Raw genomic sequence first — 17,188 nt, 5'->3', positions numbered from 1 at the left:
AAGGGTAATGAAAACCAGTCTTTAAATCAATCACTATAATAGACCATCCTTTAGATAATAGAGAAGGTAAGAAAATTCCAGGCTGTAAAGAGCCCATTGGCTGAATAACCTTACTAATAGCTCTTAGATCTGTTATCATTCTCCATTTTACAGATTTCTTTTTAATGACAAATATAGGAAAATTCCAATTTAATTCTCCAATATGTTGAGCATTTAGCTACTCCCATAACAGCTGTTCTAATGCTTGTAATTTTCTTTCTTTCTTTCTTTCTTTCTTTTTTTTTTTTTTTTTGGTTTTTCGAGACAGGGTTTCTCTGTGGCTTTGGAGTCTGTCCTGGAACTAGCTCTGTAGACCAGGCTGGTCTCGAACTCACAGAGATCTGCCTGCCTCTGCTTCCCGAGTGCTGGGATTAAAGGCGTGCGCCACCATCGCCCGGCTGCTTGTAATTTTCTGATGCCAGTGGCCATTGATCCACCCAGACAGGTTTGCCAGTTAGCCATTTTAAAGATAGGGCTGTTGGTGCCTTGGAAAGATCAGCACTGTTGTGCCCTGTTTTTATACAACCTGAATGGTTGATGACTGTTCTTTCTTTTTTAATTTTAAACATTTATACATTATTTTTTGTTTTTTAATTTTACATGTCAATTTCAGTTCTCTTAACTGTTCTCGATAATAACTTATAATATTTTTCCCAGAAACATATACTAATTTATGGTTTGTTTCTAAGATTGGGGGAATGTTCTGAGTATTCCATTTCTGAGTATTCTGAGTATTCCATTTCTGTAACAAATCACATCCTTATAAATTCATTGCTATGTTAACCACATATGGCTTTAATTTTCCTCTCTGTAATTCTGGTCCTATACATTCAACCCATCTTCTGCTTTATGTTACCTGAGATAAAGTTCCAATCTCCAAAAACTGAATATTTATCTCCTGAAGAGGCCAACTTGGATGCAAAGATTTTTGTGTCTACAAGCCCTCAATTACAATGTCATTTATTTATATTTTTAATTTTGGTCTTGGAGAATTTATAGAAGTTTGCCAAAATATTTGCTTTATGGCTTCTACTGAAAATTTTATCTTATCTTCTAAAGCTGTTCCGTCATCCAGGGTAGTATGGTTTGTCACAACAGGCATCAAGTCTTTTAATTGTACTGTGGAGCAGTTTTCTCAATGATGACAGGGAATGATTGGAACAAATTTGACACAGGGGACTGCAAGAGGCACCCTAAGGCATTTTCCAATGGCAAAGGGTTACCTTGCTGTCCCATGCTGATCAGCATTCATTATCCCAATGTCAGCCTTTGCAATACCTTCTAGATATGACAGAAGGCTGGGGACTTCTGCTTAGATTCCCACCACAAAAAAACATTACTCCCAGGAAAGCGTTGCCTATGATCCCTCTTCAGATGACCTGGTTTACCAAAATTAAAACATCTAACCTTTTGATTTTTCTTAAATTTTTTAGAAGTCACCTCTCTTATTGAAGTAGCATCATCAGCATGAGATTCAATATCAGCTGTATCTCTAATCCATTCATCAATGGGTACTGATGCTGCCTTTAAAAGCCTGATCACCTTTCACATTATGAATTAGCATTTTCAAAAGCCAAAGATTCAACTAACATTTGTCTAACTTCTGGATCTGATATCAGTATATTTACAGCTGAAGTCAATATTTGTAAAAAAAAATCGCTGGGTGGGGGTGGTGCAGGCCTTTAATCCCAGCATTTGGGAGGCAGAGGCAGGCAGATAGATCTCTGTGAGTTTGAGGCCAGCCTGTTCTACAAGAGCTAGTTGCAGGCTCCAAAGCTACAGAGAAACTCTGCCTCAAAAAAAAAAAAAGACAGACAGATAGACAGAAAGAAAGAAAGAAAGAAAGAAAGAAAGAAAGAAAGAAAGAAAGAAAGAAAGAAAAGGAAAAGAAAAGAAAAAAGATCAGTGAAGGCTTCTTTTGGGCCTGTACAATTTTAACAAATGGTTCAGTTCTTTCCTGATTCTTTAATCATGTCCGAAGCATTCAAAGCTGCTATACAGCATAGAGTCAAGGTGTGACATCAAATGTAATCTGTCTTTCCACATCAACATACTGGTCCTCACTGAAAATTCAGTCTTGAGAAATCTCTTCACCTATGGCCCTACCTCATTGTTTGAAAACCCAAGCTTTGTCTCTCCAGCATGTTCTCCACTATAACCGAGGACCAGGTTCCAATATTGTTGTAACTAAATCTCTCCAGTCTTATGGAATAATTCTGTTCTGAGTGGCCCTTGAATTTAACAACTGCTTCATGATGTCATGAGGACATCAGAACCTTTTATAAGAAGGCTAGCAATTATCTGTTGTGGTGGAGAGTTTCTGAGACCCAAACACTTCAGAGACAGAGTCAGGAGGTATACTTTAAGACTGCTCTCAGGCACACAATAAGTTCAGTCTGAGCTATAGAAGACGCCATCTAAAATCATAAAAGTTTTGGGTCTAGTGGCAGCAACCTGTAATAACCTCAATTATTTGGGAGGCTGAGGCCAAGGATTGTAAATTCAAGATAAGCCTGGACTACAGGTTGAGTTCAAGTCTATCATGGGCAATTTAGTAAAACCGTCTCTTGAAATAGAAGTGAAAAAGAGGACCAGAGATACATCTCAGTGGACTATACAAGGCTCTAGCCTCTCCAATACCACCAGAAGAAGGGTGAAAGAAGGAGAAGGAGTAAAAGAAGGAAGGAAGAAGTCAAAGGAAGAGGAAGAGGAGGAAGAGCAGAAGATGAACTGGCAAGATGGCTCCTCAAGTTCAAGTAATGGTGCTTGTCACCCAAGACTTTGAGATCAATCCCAGAAAACTTATCAAAGACGAACGGAGACCAAGACCACAAAGTCCCCTCTGACTTTCACATCCGCACCCACACACATATTATGTACACACACAATATTAAATAGACCCATAAGGTTAACAATCAGAATTCTAAAACTAATCACCTATTCTCAGTCTTAGAGGTCAGAACAGCACCAGGAAGAAAAAAACCAAGTTGCTCACTGTTAGGGAGCAGCCTTGACAAAAGTACATCTTGCCAGGATAGAGGTGTGAGAATTTAGAAATATAGTAAAGAATATGAAGATGCAAATGAAAATAATATAATGGAGAAACATAAAACAGTATCAGGAGGGAATTCCAGTAAGTACTGAAATTTGCCTTCGTTTAATTTCCAACTGCTTAAAATATCCTTGACCCCAAAAGGTAGGAGTAAGACAAAAGACTGCATTGACATGATACAAGAAAATGAACATATCAATTGAAAGTCATGGGCTACATCCATAGTTAAACAGTCTATTGGTAGAACAAAACAAATCACGCGCCACCCTAGGCCTGTAGTCAAACTACTCCCTGGGTGGAATCCTAAGTTAACTCCTTAACTGGAACTTAGTTGGATCCTTAGACTTTTGTTTGAGGTAGCAATATATCTCCTTCTCTATTCCTGGAATACAAGATCTGGCTACAACCTTGGGAGAGCAGAACTCTCTGCTCTAAATCTAGGTGGGTCCTTTGTTTGAGATAGAAGCACAATCGCCTTGATAGCCTTGAAGGAACGAGAGATAGGTTCTGACTCTCTGACCTTTGGTTAATGTGGAAATAAGCTCAGGCCTCCACAATTCCTCCCTTTCTATTAATTTTAATAAAGCCTGTACTTCTACAACAGGACAGATGATTGCATCTGCCTTAGGTGAACACTTTCTCATTTTCCAGACTTACCCAACTTTAGTACATGCATTCCAACTATACAAGTCCATGTCTTAGGCACCTGGTGAAAAAAGGATCAAACCCACCACTGCTGTAGACCTCTGCAAATAAAGGGTTAAGGGAGAAAGTATTGGGCTCTGTGTCCCTGAGCCAAGTTTCTGTCAAGAGAGTTCATCAGCAACTAGCTAATGGTAAGCAAGCCCATAATACGTTGTGCTATGCACACTTCTATGGCTATAATATCACCTAATTAAGGGAGCGGAGGAGCACCAGCGTTGGGATTGCCCACTTCTAAATTTGTCTAGAGTATTAAGCTGTATCAAAATATAAATTTATCTTATCAAACATGTAAAATTCAAGAATTCACTAGTAATGTCAATCTTAGACAAATTCTAATCATTTTCTAATCATTAACATCTTAGAGTGAACTAAAGCATTAATAGTTCACTACCATAATGCAATTTGTTAAATCACAATTCTCTTAAATCCATCCTAACTAAAAGACAGAAAAATGTTTTTGTAATGGGTGAGAGTTCAAATGCAATGCTGTTTTTAAGCAGCTGTCCCAGTCTCTGAGCAGCAGCAAAAACCCTCAGGAGGTTTGCTCCTCATATCTGAAGAGGGACCCTAGGCACTCCTTTTAACAAGTCTTTCTTCCCCCCCTCCCCCTGAGGGAAAAACTGAGGTCTCAGTTCTCAGGTCCCATATTTCAACAGCAGATTAAATACCATACTGGCAAAATGAGTTCATGTCCCAAATAGTAGAACAGTTAAATGACGTGTTGAGTCTGTGTTTCTGGTCTGGCTCCAAGGTAAACAGGGATGGCTAGTTCTGGAAGTTTGTGCAGCAAGTCCATCACTAGTCATCCCTTCTCAGCCTGCAGCATGATGTTCTAATTTAGAAACATTGGTTCAGGTACCCTTTCCTCAGCCTGCAGCATGGTGGTGTGAGGAAGTCAGGATCACAGGTTCAGGAACCTCTTTCTGCTTCATCTATGGAGCCACCAGCAGCTGCAATTGCTGTAGGAAATCCTACAGCCAGTCGTTACCCGCCCACTGCGGCGTAGCCTCTTATACTATTTATGCCCAAGTAGAGTATGCATCCGGCCTTTTCCAGCTGCGGGCTTCGGTTTCTGTTCCCCGTTCCAGCAGAGGATTCTGAATTGTGAGTCTACCCCTAAATAAATAACCATCTATTTCTCAATTCTGAGTTAGTGTGGGAAGTGTCCATCTTCATGCAATGTCATGAGGGCTGGATTCTTCTGCTGTACACATCGAACCAGACATTCTGGAAGCAATCTATTTCTAGGGGTGTAAATTACCCCTTTCTGTTTATTTATCATTTTTTACCCCAATAGTGGTACATAGATAGAAAACGTCTCCCAGCCATCTTCAAGAATCTGCAAACAATCTCTCCTAATTTATACTTTTTGGGGTCTAATTTTTTGTAGATGTATTTTGTATCCTAAATAATTAATAGAGTCTCCTCTTTGTATTTTTTCAGGATCAATTTGTGATTCCCAACAAGGCAAAATTTTCTTTTCCTCTTCAAACATTCTACCTACATTTGAATCAGCTGGTAAGACGTTGTCCATGTAATCATAAACTAGAGATTGAGGAAATTGCTTATGTATCATTTCCAACGGCTAACATAAAAATACTGGCACAGGGTGGGGCTATTTAGTATTCTCTATGGGAGAATCTTCCTTTGATATCTCTTAAAGGATGGAGAATTATTATAAGTAGGCACCTTAAAGGCAAATTTTTCTGTCTTTTTCTTGTAAAGGTATAGTGAAGAAACAATCTTTTAAATCAGTAACTATAAGAGGCCATCCTTTAGGTGATAGAGAAGGCAAAGGAATTCCAGACTATGGAGAGCCCACTGACTGAATCACCTTATTAACAGCTCCTAGATCTATTACCATTCTCCATTTTCCAGATTTCATTTTAACAACAAATACAGGAGAATGCCAAGGACTGGTTGATTCTTCAATATGCTGAGCATTTAACTGCTCCTGTACCAACCGTTTTAAGACCGGCAGTTTCTCTGTTGGTAAAGGCCATTGCTCAACCCATACAGGTTTGTCCATCAACCATTTTAAAGGTGGGGCTGTCGGTGCCTTTGAAAACTCAGCAGCTGTTGTACCCTGTTTTTCTTCAATCTGAATGGTCTGTGATTGTTCATTATAATGCCTTCTAATATTTTCCCCAGAAACATACATTAATTTATGGTTTGTTTCTAAGATTGGAGGAAGGTTAATCTGAGTATCCTATTGCTGTAATTAAATCACAGTCCCATAAATTTATTTCTATATTAGCCACGTATAGCTTTAATTTTCCTCTCTGTCCTCTGGCCCTGCACATTCAACCCATCTCGTGCTCTGCTGTACCTGAGATAAAGTTCCAGTCCCTAGGGGCTGAAGAGATGGCTCAGTGGTTAAGAGCACTGGCTGGTCTTCCAGAGGACCCAGGTTCAAATCCCAGCACCCACATGGCAGCTCACAACTGCCTGTAACTTCAGTTCCAGGGGATCAGATACCTTCATACCAATGCTCATAAAATAAAGTTAAATAAATTTGAAAAAAAAAAGTTCCAGTCCCTACAAGCTGAACATTTGCCTCCCAAAGTGGCAAATTTGGATGCCAAAATTCTGATGAAATTATTGTTACATCTGCACCTTTGTCTTCAAGATCTTCAATTACAAAGTTATTTATTCATATTTTTAAGTTTGGTCTTTGTTCTTTATAGAAACTTGCCAAAATAACTGCTTTATGGTTTTCCTGACTTTTTGTTCTCTCTTATATAGCTGTACTATCATCCAGAGCAGTATGGTTTCTTACAAAGGCACTAGGTTCTTTCATTGCTCTGGGAATGAGTTTCAGGAAATGACTGAACCAGATTTGGTATGGGAGCCTGTGAGAGACCCCTCAAGGTGTTTCCCAAAGGTAAAGGGTTACCTTGGCTGTCCCTTGTGGATCTACATTCATTAGCCCAATGCCTGCCCTTGCCACATCTGCATAATCCAGAAACAGGGGCGCTCTGTTTGAATTATGCTTAGAAGAAACATTGTTTCTAGGAATGTCCTATTTACAGTCCCTTTTTAGGTGACCTTGTTTACTGCAATTGAAACACTTGACATTTTGATTTTTCTACAAATCTCTGGAAGTCACCTCTCCTATCCAAGCATCATCATGGTCATGAGAATCAATATTGATTGTATCTCAGATCCATTCCTCCAAGGGTACTGGTCTTGCCTTAAACAGTATAATTACCCTTTTTGCATTGTGCATTCAAAAACCAGAGGTTCAATTACTATTTGTCTAGCTTCTGAATTTGGTATCATTCTATTTAGGGCTGGAGTCAGTCTTTGTAAGAAATCTGTGAAGGTTTTATTGGGGCCCTGTACAACTTTAGTAAATGACTCAATTTTCTTTCCTAATTCTTCAATTCTGTCCCAAGCATTCAAAGCTGCCGGATGGCATAAAGCCACTGTGTGGTCACCATAAGATTGCCTTTGTACATTGGCATCATCTCCCTTGCAAAGAAATTGGTCTTGAGAGATTTCCACACCTCTGGCCCTACATTGTTGTTCATGGTCTTAGCCTCATCTTTTCACCAGGTCCTCCATTGTAATTGAGGACCAGGCTCCAAGACTGCTGAAACCATGCCTTTCCAGTCTTATGGGACAATTCTGTTACTAGTTGACCATGAGTTTAACATCTGCTTCACAAAAGGTGAATGCATACCATATGAGACTGTCACTTTCTTGAATCTCCTGAAATCTAACATTTCCGCAGGATTCCAGTCAGCTCTTGCACAACATTGGGGATATCTATCACTTGGCAGTTGTTCCTGTAAGGTTACTGGATAAATTAAAGTTGGTACCTTAAGCTGTTACTCTCTAACCTTAAAATACAGTGCTGAGATTGGTTCCCCCTTTTAATTCCTCTATCTAGATATGAATATCTCCACGATTTGCTTAAACAAGTTTTCCCCAAACTTGTATAATAGCATTCAGATTAAGCAGCATTTTTAGTGATAAAACAAAAATGACAATGATGTTTACAACCGACATTACATAAATCCCATCTAAATTAGTTAGCCTCTCATTTAATTGTTCCATTTTCAAACTGTCCAGCATGTTATCATACAGAGACCTAACTCCCTCCACTGTAACAGCGTTTCCCCTTTTTCTTTACTGTAGGGAAAAAACTCCCTTTCTCCCTCTTTTTAGATTAATTCCCTTCTTTAAGAATTCCCAATTGTCTCACCGAATCTGCTGACCATGACAGTGGAGCCTAAGGCTGCATAGCACCTCTGATCAGAGAACACAGGCAGTGAGTGCACAGGCTGCTGGGGCAGCTGCAACTGCTAGCTTACAGCCCTGAGCTGAGAGTGTGTGGCAGTGGCAGCAACGCTAGAAGCCCAAGTGGGTGTCAAGGCCGCTACCTAGAGTGGCAGTAGCGTGAGGAGAGGGTTCGGGGAGCCAACAACCCACAGGGGAGAGGGAGTCAGCTGTCTGAAAAACACACAGGGGATTTTGTGGGAGTGTGTGGCAGGAGCTGTCTAAAGGCAGAGCCAGCCAGTCTAGGGTAGGAAAGTATGGCTGTGGCCTTTGGAGCCACGGTACCTCTGGAGTTCGGGGCCGGTGGAATTTGCTGCAAAGAGGACTGCAACAACAACAACAAATTTCAAATTCACTTAAAGGCTTAAGGAAAAAAAAGAGAGGAAAGCCTAGCCAGCAAGGCAGCGACTCTCACATGAGCCCTGCATGCAGATCTGGCCTGTGCTGGTGGCTGCAAAGCCATAATCAAACAGCTTTTTTTGTGAATTCGTACACCATATTGGGCATTGACAAAGGAACAAGCCACAGCCACTTCTTAGCTCTGTGAAATCCTTCGACAGACAAATGGGCCCAGCTCCTGTCTCCTCCTGCCTTATAGTCCTCCCTCTGGCCAGCCATATCACTCCTGCCTGTGTGTATAGACCACCAGACCTCTATGGTTAACTGATCTTCAGGCAAGCTTTATTTGTTAGAACACAAACAAAATATCACCACAGGTTCCTCTTCAGCACCGCCAAGGGGCATTTCAGAAGCAGTTAGATCATCTTAAATGTAATTGGTTAAGCAAGCATCCATTATATTAGGATGTTTCTAATTGGCTGGGGTTGGCAGGGGATGGCTAGGGCTACAGTTCCTCCCTCTTTGGGCCTGTTTGGACAATTCCCAAGGTCTGTCCCTATTTGGTCATTGCCTTGAGCTCCTGTTGGAGATGTTCCGGGCTTGGCACATGCGATCTCCCTCCTCCTTGATGTCTGGGGCATTGAAGATGATTGACCATTGTTCCTGGTTCTATCAGAAACACGTTGTTCAGTCTCAGGAAACTGAAACTGAGACCCGATCTCTGACAGAAGACAGAGCAGCCTGTTACAGTGTCTGCTCAGCTCTCTCAAAAATATATGTATAGCCAGGCGGTGGTGGCGCATGCCTTTAATCCCAGGACTCAGGAGGCAGAGGCAGGCGAATCTCTGTGAGTTTGAGGCCAGCCTGGTCTATAAGAGCTAGTTCCAGGACAGCCTCCAAAGCCACAGGGAAAGCCTGTCTTGAAAAACCAAATTATATGTGTGTGTGTGTGTGTGTGTGTGTGTGTGTGTGTGTGTGTGTGTGTGTGTAACTTAAGAACTGAAGTAGTGGGCTGGAGAGTAGAGTGCTCAGAGGTTAAGAGCATTGCCTGCCCTTCCAGAGGTCCTGAGTTCAATTCCCAGCAACCACATGGTGGCTCACAACCATCTGTAATGAGGTCTGGTGCCCTCTTCTGGCCTGCAGACATACACACAGACAGAATATTGTATACATAGTAAATAAATAAATAAATATCAAAAAAAAAAGAACAGAAGTAGTGAAAGACTACAATAACGAGGCTGCCTATTGGACGTGTTAGTTTCCGCCACAGCAGCAGCCTGCCTCTGCTGTGTGCAGGTGCCCCTCACCAGCAGCTCTGCCCACCAGAGCACAGCTCGTTCTCCTCTCTGTCTCTCTTGCCTCTTCTCTCCTCCCTTGCTTCTCTTATTCTTCTTGTCTGTCAGCCTCTCTCAATTCCCTGCTACGACACAGCCTTCCATTCTTTGGCTCTCCCCTCCCCCAATGAACTGTGGCCCTAACTCGGCTGCCCATGGCCTTTTGCTTAGTGGAATACCTTGGCAGGGCATGCCAAAAGGTACCCATCTGGTCTTTCTTTTTATTTATGCTTTTAAACATAAGCAAAACTTTTTAATATTAAAGCCCAGTAGAGCTGGAGAAAGGGCTCTGCAGTTATGAGTAAGTAATTGCTCTTCCAGAGGACCCGAGTTTGGTCCCCAGCCAGCTCACAACTATTTGTAATTCTAGTTCCAGAAATCAGATGCCTCCGGCCTCTGTGGGCATCTACACACACCCACAAAGGGACACAGACAAGCACACATAATTAAAAAAGAAATAAATCTTCAAAACAAACTTCAGCATTGGTGAGACTAGGTGGGAAGGGCACACTCTTCAGGACGGGTGAACGAGTTAATGGGAGCCCAATGGAGGTGCTTTCGTCAATGCCCTTCCAAAGGAAAAGTGCCCTGCTGAGCAACGTGGGAATTCCAGCCTCACAGACCTACCTGGACAAGCAGGCAAAACTTAGGAAGTAATAACAGTTACCATTTGTTAAACATTTAATGCCTCCTGGGCACTGGTCTAAGCCCTGTGGTACAGAAGGATGAACCACACCCACTCACCCACAGGCTGACTGACTCTAACTTCTCTCAGCTCTTTACGTGGTCCATCTTAATCGCCAACAATTCCATAAAGCCATTAGGTCCAATTTACAAATAAGGAAGTGACCGCTGAAAAGGGGCACATAGCAGAGCCCAGGGTTTGATTCCTGGTTTGGCTTCAGATTCTTGTCCCTGTTCTCTACACCACTGGCGCTAAGGCACCCAGTCCCGTTGTAGCCTCTGACCCTGGGGTCTGCGGAGTCACTGTTTGGAGGGCAGGCCCGTACATTCAGCCCTTTTTGTTAATAGTGTTTGGAGAGAAGCGGAGGTCAGCGTCTCCAGCGTCCTTGCAGCAGGAACAAGTGCGCGCCGACTGCTCTGGGTGGAGAAGCCACAGGGAAGGCAGATGGGGGTGAGTGGGGGGCAGACATTGCCCTGCAGAAGCCCCCGAGGTCCAAAGCTGCCAGGGTTCCACCAAGAACTTGAGGGGCAGAGGCAGTGACCTCTGAGTGGCACGGGAAAGGCTCTCTGGCTGCTTCCAGAAATTCAGTCCCATCTGCTGCCTGGGCAGTGACTCAGCAGATCCAGTGTTTAGTTTAGCAAACCAGGCCCAGGCAGCAAGTCCAGGGCAGTTGCTCTGGCAACCTGGAGGATCCAGAGTCCTAGCCCTGTTCTGCAAGTACTAGCTCTTTCCTTGAGAAATAGCCAACCACTAGGGGGGCTTCTGGTATCAACAAACCCCAATGATTCATCCCTCCTCCCAAAACAGGGATTAACTGCTTAACCCAGAGAGCCAAAGGATTCTCAAAGTTGCATAACCGGGTGGAGGCAGGAGGGGGAGGTTCCTCACCACACACCACCAGCCCTCCCCTCCCCACTTCATCCTTCCCTTCTCCACCCCCCCAACCCATCCATACACACTTACTTCTGAGACAGGGTCTCGTTGTGCAGCTCTGGCTAGTCTGGACCCAATGTAAACCAGGCTGGCCCTGAACTCACAGAGATCCTCATCTACCTGAGTGCTGGGATTAAAGACTTGCATCCTCTGAGATTGCTTACTGGAGACCTGTGTGTGGTCACAGCCCTGAGTCTGTGCTTAGCTTCACTGAGCATGAGATGCCAATGATGGGGCCAGCGAGCTGGCTCAGCAGTTAAGGCACTGGCTGCTTTTCCAGAGGGCCCAGGTTCAGTTCCAGCACCACCTGTAACTCCAGTCCCAGGGGTCCAAGTGGCACTGCATGCACATGGTCCGCAGACACACACACACACACACTCAAGACACATACACACAACAAAAAGCCCAGAAGGCTGGTAATACACATTTAGCTCCTTAACCATAACAAAAATGTTATAAAACATACAATTTTAAACAGATTTAATTTTTTTAATTTACATTTTTTTAAAAATTATTTTTGTGTGCATGTGGGGGCCCTGTGTGTCTCGTGGTGTGCATGAGGAAGTCACAGGACAACTTTTGGGAGGGGGTTCTCTCTTTCTACTGTGTGGGTTCTGGGGACTTGTTACATTTATGACAGCCTGGTTCGTGCTCCATGACTCAGGAGCCTACTGGTTGGTAACTGCCATGGGGAGTTTTCTTGGTCAAGTCATCTGGGAAGAGGGAACCTCAGCTGAGAAAATGCCTTCATCACATGGGCCTGTGGGCATTTTCTTGATAATGGTTGACATGGAAAGGCCCAGATCACTGTGGGCAGTTCCACCCCTGGGCAAGCGATCCTGGGAGGAATAAGTTAGCCGAATGTGAGTCTGGAGAGCAGGTCAGGGAGCAGCATCCCCCATGGTCTCTGCTCGAGTTCCTCTCTCCACGCTCCGGCCCTGCTTGAGCTCCGGCCTTGGCTTCCCTCAGTACTAGACCATGATCTGACTTGATCCTTCCCAAGCTGCTTCTGGCCATGGTGTTTATCACAGCAATAGAAAGCAGACTAGAATAGCCCTCCAAAAAGACTGGCTTCGTATCAATACCTCAGCGGGACAGCTGCCTGGCTTTGTGAGCTCTTTAAGCCATTGGATTGCCAGGTAGAAAGGGGAACAGATGCTAAATGAAGGGACTTAGACTCTGAGGAAATGGTGTTGCCATTACGTAAAGGGGTCAGGGAGGAGGGCGGATACTGTGCCGGGCAACGCTCAGGGCACCTTGGACCACTGTGTCCAGTAGTTAAAGTTAACAAAAGCCACAGCAGCAGAGACAAACATCTACACGTGTAGATCCTCCAGGATCCTCCATAGCAAAGAGCCTGGGCCGACTGCAGTCTGGCTGTGGAACAGACGGTGAGGTGGTAACCCCGGCTCAAAGCCGACCGCCCATGCGCTCTGACTGTGTGCCTCTCTCATAGTGATTCCCACATCTGCGCTGTGGGGAAGACAGTAACGCATACCTGACATAGTAATTGTGAGAATCAAATGAGGCCTGTAAAGTCCTTAGAACAGGGCCCGACATGTAACAAACACTATAAATGTGAGCGATTAACAAAGTAAAGGAGGAAGACACAAAAAGGCAGCCATAAATACCATCTTAGCCTCGGGACCTCGTTTAAAACTGAGACCAGCGCACACAAAATTCTGTGCAGAGATGCTTGTGAGTTTTATTTGGAACAGGAAAAAAACTGGAAAGGAAACAAGCGTGGATGCCCTTGAAGCTAATGGATGGTTACACAACCTGTAGCAATCCACATCACCACGTGTTTGCTACTCAGCAGTAAACAGAACTCTCGATGCGCATGCGCACGACAACCTCAGAAAACCACACCCAGTGACAAAAGCCAGTTGTAAAAGGTTACACAGGGAGTGACCACGTACAGAATATTCGGTATGTTTACATGTGGTGGCACATGACTGTTATACAGCACTTGGGAGCTTGAGGCAGGAGGATGATGGTGAGTTTGAAGCCAGCATAGGGCAGGGAATGACGAAAAGAAAAATCTTCTTCTTCATATTGGCGGTATCGATGTCTCCACCCTGGCTGTAGTATTGTACTAGAACTCTGCGGTGTTGCTACTGAGGAAGTGTGAAAAGAGGACCCTGCTGCTATCTTGTTTCTCACAACTAAGGTTATAACAATGAGCAAAGTTTAATTAAAATATGGTACCCAGATATGGTGGCACACGCCTATAATCCTGGCGCCTGGCAGGCAGAGGCAAGCAGATCTCAGAATGGTGGGGTACAAGTTGAGGGTGTCGCTCAGGTGGCAGACTCCTTGCCTGACAGGTCCAGAGTCCTGGCTTTGACCCTCAGCACTACCCAAACAGTACGGTGCTGCATGCTTGTGACCTCAGAGCTCTGGAGGCAGAGGCAGGGGGATCTGTAGTGTTCTGTCACACTTTGGTTGCACAATAGAGAAACCAAGTTGGAACTGGCCTGGAAATTTCTTTCCTAGTGGCTAGCTTTTGTAGCCAAAAGTTACCATGCAGGTCCCCCCTGGGGAGAAGACTCATGGGTGGACTCGTCCAGTGGTGAATGTCATAGCCGCAGTACCAAGCTGCCTGGCCAGATGCACCCACAGGCACAATGGTGGTGTGGCTGGTCTGGGTTAACCAGCCGCTCTTTGATTGGATTTGAGGCCTGCACCACAGGAGTGAATTCATGCAGGGGACTTTAACCCTGGTTAAAAACCCTTATCTGGAGAGGTCATAGGTGTGTGTGTTTTAAGATGTTTTCTAATCTATATTTGTGGTTTCTTTTATTTTAAAACAGACTTAAGTATTTACTTTTCATAATCATTTTATTCCTCAGTATTGTATGTTTTTCTAAATAGTATTCCATATTTCACTGTCTTTTTTTGGAGACATGGTCTCTCTATTATGTAACTCTGGCTGTCCTAACCCAACAAGGTTGGCTGGAATTCACAGAGATTCATTCTCCTTTGCCTCCCTAGCGCTAGAATTAAAGGTGGGCGCCACCACGCCTAGCTATGCCCTTAGTTTTAATGTGGGTATGACATCTTTTAGGATTTTTCCTTGTGAGCAGTCATATTAACTATGCATTTTTTGGGACTCCTCAGATTGAACCCCAAGTTTTGTGCATGCTAAGCATGTGTTCTACTAATTAAAATGATTTTTAAACCTTATTTTTATTTTGTGTGTATGGGTATTTTGCCCATATGAATGTTTATGTAACCCTTGTGTCCTTGGTGCTCCAGAAGGGGGCAGTAATGAGTCTTTTTCTGTCCCACCAGCCATCTCCCAAATGAAGACATGGAGACTTCTTATTAATTATGAATGTTTTGCCTTTATCTTAGGCTTGTACCCAACCAGCTCTTATAACCTGAAGTAACCCGTTTATATTAATCCACATTCCGTCACTTGGCATTACCCCTCTCTGCCTTCTGCCTTCTGTTTCCTCTCCGTGACTCCGTGGCCTCTTTCACAGTCCTGCATTCATCTCCTCCTTCCTTCCTCTCTCTGCCCTGAATTCCTGCCTATACCTCCTGCCTAGCTAGTTCTTGGCTCAACATTTTATTACACCAATCTCAGCAATACCCCTTCCCAAGGTGTACAAATCCCCCAGCAGAGGGCGCCAGATCACAGCTCCTGACCTGGAGTCACACCTGGCTGTGATCACCACGGGGGTGCTGGGAACCAAACCCAAGTCCCTTGCAAGAATGAGTGCTCTAAGCCAACCAAGGGGCCACCTCTCCAGCCTCCCAGTGCACTAATCTTTAAATAATCTGCTCATAAATGGTTGTTATATGTTATTACAGTTTACTTCTGCTTCCACTGAAATAATTATATAATCTGTTCCTCTCTCGCTCCCCTTTGGTTTTTCTTTTTCTTTTCTTTTCTTCTTTTTTTTTTGGCAGCTTGGAGGAACTTTATTTTCCTTCTCCCCTTTTTCTCTTTGCTCAGGTGTCTGCAGAGGAGCTCAGGACCCACAGTGGTGGCTCCAACCTACTCGGTGGCCTGTGCTGCAGGAGCTGCTAACCAATCCTCAGTGGCTGGCTGGGCACTCCAGTCTTCAGTAGGGAACTGCCGGATGGGTACCGAGGGCACCTGCACACCCTCAGACCAGTCAGCCACCTCTGGCTGAGCAGCAGTGAACTCAGGAGCCCTGAAATTCCTCCTTGCTCACAGCCTTCTCAGCAGCAGTCCGCTCTTCCTTCTCTAGAAGTAAAGATCAGGCATAACCTCCCATGGGTGCGCACAGGAGATAGTGCCACGCATGCAGAGTACTTCCCGGGCCAGCATCCACCACAACAGACCCACTGAGATCCCTTGTTGTTGCATGGGAGGCGATGTCCACGTAGCGCAGAGGTGAGTCTGTGTTACACAAGGCAGTGGTGGGCAGGTTCACATAAGACGCCTCTGTGAGGGATTGGTGGTCACCACTAGAAGCCGTGGCTCCCGGAAGGCTGCCTGGATCTGGTTAGTGAAGGTCCCTGGGGTGACGGCCAGCAATCGGAGTGGCTCCAGTGGCGGCAGCAAACTTCAGCACGGTTCGCTGCCCAGTGCTCCTGAAGGAGATGATGCTGGTATCAGCAGGGTTCTCGATGGCAACAATAGCCCAAGCTGCAAGCAGCAGCTTCTCCCAGGTCCTCTTCAGGTTGGTGATGTAGATGCCGCCGCTTTTCCTTTTGTAGATGAACTGCTCCATCTGAAAGTCCAGGTTGGTGCCACCTAAGTGGGTTCCTGCAGCAGGGAATTTGAGGACATCCTCCTCCTTCATCTGCAGGACATCAAGGGCTCTGGACATTGTGTTAAGTTTTCCTTTAAGTTACATAGGGAATCAAGAACAACGCCGTACGGACCCGTCCCGGGGCAGCGTGGAAAGTCCCTTTGGTTTTTCAAGACAAGGTTTCTCTGTGTAGCCCTGGCTGTCCTGGAACTCACTCTGTAGACCAGACTGGTCTTGAACACAGTGATCCACCTGCCTCTGCGTCCTGAGTGCTGGGTTACAGGTGCCTGCAACCACTGCCAGCCATCTCTCTCTAAACTTACTTATTCTTCTTTCATGTATTACATTCTGACTATAGTTTCCCCTCCCTCCTCTCCTCCCGGTCCCTTCCCCTATCTTCCCCTCTCTCCCAGATCCACTCCTCCTCTGTTTCCTTTCAGAAAAGAGCAGGCCTCCCAGGGATGGCAACCAAGCATGGCACAACAAGTTCCAATCGATCTAGGCACAGACCTTCACATCAAGGCTGGATTTAAAATGGTGACTAGAAAGCCTGCATAACTAAAGAAAAATTATGGTTGCTTGAGCAACTGGTACAAAATAGTTAGATGCTAAGCACAGAGAGGAAACTACTAGCCTTGGAATTCTCCTGTATTTGTAATAAAAAAGATCTGAAAATGAAGAATGATGGCTGATTTGAGAGCTATTAATAAGATAATTCAACCTATGGGATTTTTGTGGCCTGTGATTCCTTTTTTTTTTAATATTTATTTATTATGTATACAATATTCTGTCTGTGTGTATCCCTGCAGGCCAGAAGAGGGCACCAGAGCCCATTACAGATGGTTGTGAGCCACCATGTGGTTGCCGGGAATTGAACTCAGGACTTTTGGAAGAGCAGGCAATGCTCTTAACCTTTGAGCCATCTCTCCAGCCCTGGCCTGTGATTCCTTTACCTTCTTTATTACCCAAAGATTGGCCTAGTGTAGTTACTGATTTGCAGGGTTGCTGTTTACTGTTCCTTTACAAGAATGGGATAGAGAAAAATTTGCTTTTACAGTTTCTGCTGTAAACAATGCCAGCCAGGAAG

The 17,188-nt window shown here is 44.4% G+C and overlaps 1 pseudogene; it reads right to left on the bottom strand.

The window, feature by feature from the left end:
• Nucleotides 1-13,671: 13,671 nt before the first annotated feature.
• On the bottom strand, nucleotides 13,672-16,179 carry LOC142854077 (small ribosomal subunit protein uS2 pseudogene; annotated as a pseudogene).
• Between the last annotated feature and the right edge of the window lie 1,009 nt (nucleotides 16,180-17,188).

Source organism: Microtus pennsylvanicus, chromosome 7, assembly GCF_037038515.1.
Source record: "Microtus pennsylvanicus isolate mMicPen1 chromosome 7, mMicPen1.hap1, whole genome shotgun sequence".
Lineage (NCBI taxonomy): Eukaryota > Metazoa > Chordata > Mammalia > Rodentia > Cricetidae > Microtus > Microtus pennsylvanicus.
The sequence above is the reverse complement of the archived record's forward strand: the minus strand, read 5'-3'. Positions and strand labels throughout refer to the sequence as shown.